The sequence below is a fragment of the Pinus tabuliformis genome, chromosome 1_2, assembly GCF_031772625.1.
Source record: "Pinus tabuliformis cultivar Carrire ecotype Pingquan chromosome 1_2, CPIR1, whole genome shotgun sequence".
Lineage (NCBI taxonomy): Eukaryota > Viridiplantae > Streptophyta > Pinopsida > Pinales > Pinaceae > Pinus > Pinus tabuliformis.
In genome coordinates, this window is record NC_142298.1 from 1,235,185,237 (window position 1) to 1,235,189,856 (window position 4,620).

Here is a 4,620-nt window from a genome sequence, read left to right on the forward strand (position 1 = left end):
TCTAAGATGGATGGTTTAAAGAAAGGCGTAGAAGCTAAGATGGATTGTTTAAAGAAAGGTGTAGAAGCTAAGATGGATGATTTGAAGATAGATTTGAAGACAGACATGGAAAAATTGAAGATAAATATGAATAAGTTGCTACAAGAAAGGGTCACTAATGGTGAAAGGGTAGTAAAGGAAGCTCATGATGATAACAAAAGAAATGTTAATCATAATTCCATAGAATCTAATGTTGGATCAAAGACCCACCATATTCCAAAAATCGATATGAGGAAGTTTGATGGAAAGGATTCCGCAACATGGATATTACAGATGGAGCAATTTTTCGATCTCAATAATGTGCAAAACACAAAAAAGGTACGTATGGAAACTTTATATTTGGAACCAAATCAGTTTGTATGGTATTAATGGCTTTGCTCTCGTAAACAATTTATCACTTGGGCAATTTTTATGGAAGAATTGATAGCACATTATGAGGATACAAAAAGCAACACTTTTTTTAGCCAATTGATAAGTCTCAAACAAAAGGGTTCAATAATGGAGCACATTGAGGAGTTCTAAAAATTGAACATAAAGGTAAAATATATTCCAGAGGAGCATAGTATTGATGTGTTCATAGGGTCTTTAAAGGATAATATCCAACATGATGTTCACATTTGGGAACCTGATTCATTAGAGAATGCATTCAGGTTAGCAAGAAAAATGGAAAGCAAAATTATGGCAACCAGGAAGCATACCACTCACAACTATAAAGATGGAAGTGTTGTTGCCGCTAGTCTTACACAACCTGTAAGGTTGACACCACAACAATTGGAAGAAAAAAGAGCAAAAGGGATTTGTTACAGTTGTGATAGCAAATACAATAAAGGTCATAAGTGTGCTGAGAAGAAATTATTCTACATAGATTGTGAAGAGGAAGAACAAAAGGAGCAAGAAAGGTCAAAAGAAGAGGATATACTCCAGGAACAAAGCCTAGATAAATAAGAAATGAATCCAACCATATCTTGTAATGCATTGGCGAGAATTACCACTCCTCAAACCATCAAGATAGAAAGACAAATCAAGAAGAAAAAGGTAATAGTGTTGATTGATTCAGGAAGTACGCACAATTTTATTCATTGTAAGGTAGCAAGAGAATTGAATTGCTTCTTATATCCAGCACCAGAGTGTCAAGTGATGGTTGCAAATGGACGAACAATAAATTGCTCGGGAAAGTGCCATAATATCAACCTATCCATGGGAGAATATGTATTGACTAGCCCAATGCTTTCCATTCCAATGGGAGGTGTTGATGTTGTACTAGGAGTCCAATGGCTACAATCCTTGCGTACAATAGCTTTTAATTTTCAAAAACTTTTCATGAAATTTTCTGTGGAAGGAAATGAAGTTGAATTAAGGGGTATTGCAGGGAAACTGGGAAAGATAATCAGCTCTAACGATATGACAAAGCTTCTAAAAAAGTAACAAAGAGGTGTAATTGCACAATTATGTTCGCTAGATGTGTCCACAGTGGAATCATCTATTTCTCCAGATCTCCAAAAAGTCTTGGACAATCATTCCAAGGTATTTGACAAATACATTGAACTCCTTTACCTCTCTTTTATTTAGTGTGGATTTATTATTATTTTTCTCTTTGCGGCTTATTTTTAATTTACTATGCGTTATCTTATTTGCCTTTAAATTTTATATTTATTTTTTTATAACATTTTATTTTATATTTATATTTTTTTTATTTTTTACTTACCTCATTTTTCACATTATCCTTTTATTGCCTTTCCCTTTAATTTTTTTTATTATTTCAAAAATTTGTAATCGTTACTCTACCATGAAGTATTCCTCTTCATTTGAATGGTTCAAAATATAATTTTAATCCATGATATAAATTTATCAAATTTAATTTGCACATGTTAGTTTAAATATTACGAATTAATTTAATTTTAAATGATATTTAATATAAAAAAGTTTTTCCCTATAATATAATATCAATAGTGGCGAACATAATATCAATAGTCATGGTTAATGAAAGCATTAAGAAGTGAAAATACATTGATTCAAAGCAAACAATATTTCAATTAAAGTACATATACACAATATTTATATAAAATTTTAAATAATTATATTTTACAAATTAAATAAAATAGTTATAGAAGTGATTGGTTGGAAAATTAAATAAAAGTTATAGTTGATTTATATTAAATTTAAAAAATTTTGGAAATATTTTTCAAGTGAATTTATTTTGAATTAGATAAAGAATTATTGGAATTACAAGTTTAAATTGTAAATTTTTTATAATCCAATTATCCAAAAATTTTCGAAAATAAGGCATCCATATTATAATAAAAACACATTTTAAACAATAACATATTAGGATTTGATAAAAATAATTTCACAGATTCCAATAAAAACTCTCAGAACCCAAAATAAAATAATTATAAATTTGAAAACTCATAAAATAAATAAATTAGAACAAACCATTTAGCTCAGAATAGAGTTGTCTATAATGCGACTTTTTGGAGATTCCGGTGACGGAATCGGCGGAAAAAATTGAGGTTAAATATTGATTTGTATTATTTAAAATGGGTTTTTAACTGCATATTTGGATTCAGCACCCTGAAAAACCCTGGGACGCTTTGATTGTGCAGAAACTAGCTATCAAACTTGCGATTCCAATAAATTGTTGCCGGATTTTGACCCGAAAAACCCACCAGAAAAGCTTCCAAAAAGTCGCATTATAGACAACTGCATTATATTATGTCACAAGATGCCGAACTTAAATCATAAATGAAACTCGAGATTCTAAGTAGAACCAACTAACTCACTGTCAGGAAAACATGAAAGCATGGAGGAGACCCCACTTAGAACAAAATGGGTCACTGTCACGAAAATACTAAAGTCATTTCTTTTTTTTTCCCTCGACCGTTTGTCCATAAACGTTTATAAATAGAGTCATCCATGTATGGTCCAGCTGCAGTTCTTCAAAGGCTATTTCATACAACTCATCGTTGAGATCACTAACACTAACATTCATAGCGGCCTCTATTGTTGTCTCTAAATCATACAAGTAATCCATGTTCAAAACTTCAACATAGTTGCTCTGGTTCACAATCCCTGCGAACGAATCTGTCCAATTTCACCAGGAACAACTTCACTTGGTAGAAATGGGCGAGCTTCACAGGCTCTCTGTAATTCGCCTGCATTTCTTCAGAGCTCACCTAGGCAGTGTACCGAAATTTCAGAAATGTTTTCATACCTTCACCACCAACTTCCTAAAACCTCAGCGCTGGGCGAATGTAACACAAAAACCATGGTGGAAACCCAACATTGGTTCTGTCGTCAGTACATTTCAAAAATTTTGAGCGCGATTTGAAATTAAAATTTCGAAGTTTGGAGGGTTTTCAAAATTCAAGTAAGCTTCTCATTAATGCGCACAAAGTATTTTTAACGCGTAGTCTAACCAGGGGGAGAAGTTGTGAGGAAAATTATAAAAATTCTGGTTATATTTAAAGAAAATATGGCAAGGATTTTTGTAAATCCAAGTTATAATTGTTAAACTTCAAAATTTTAGGTGTCCTAGACTTTTTTATGGTGCGGAATCCATTTTCACCATCAAAAACATGATTCAAACACTCCTTCTACCAGATTTTGTAAAACTTTTTTATCCAGATTCCAGCTACTTTTGACCGTCTAGACAATTCCTCCACTTAATTAAATGACTCCATTTTTTAACTCATATGTATCGTACACATCTGCTCTCAAAACTCAAATTTGAAATTTGAAATAGAGGGACTGTTGCTGCGTCTCGAAGGTAAGGCAACAAATATCTAAGCGATGTGCATTGATGTGGGAGTCAGAGATAGGGGAGAGCCGTGAAGGTGTTGGAAGCAGGAAAATGTAACCATCGCACGGAGGCTGCCAGATGCTATCAAATCTTCCTATGGCTTCCCATGGCCATGTACAGGTTGGTTAGCTTTTGCTATTAAGGAAAGCCTCTATTCGGTTAACGCCTTCGTAGCAATGGCGTTTATGACAGTGACCCGGTAACCGTAACAGGGCTGTGTGGTGAAGCCGAAACATGTGGCGACAACTCTCGGGATGGATTTGGGAGAAGAGACTGGAGGGTTTCATAGCGGATTTCAAAATTTGGGATAAATTAGCAACGCGGCAATTATTACTTAACCGTTGTGGTTAAACTAGATGGGTAGTCAGGTATAGTGTTGCTTTAAAGTGGGAGATGGCATTGTTGTGCGAATTCCAAATGGCTTTACTAGTGGGCCAGTTGAACGTTAATAAAAACCATGAAATCATAACTAAATTAAAATCCTGTCAAGTGATTTCTATAAAAATATCATTTTAAATAGATAAAATTATAATGGTATAATGTAAGAATATTTATCTAAATTATTATATTTTATCAATTTCAAACGATTGTAATTTCCATTTAAATTAAATTAATTCATATTCCTTCCTATTAAAATTTGAATTTTATAATTTCATTAATTTCTAATCATTCTCATTCTATTTTAAATTTAAATATAAAATATTTTTACACATACTAAATAAATTTTATAATTTCATCTCTTTCTAATAATTCTTACTCAATTTTAAATTTAAATATGGTTT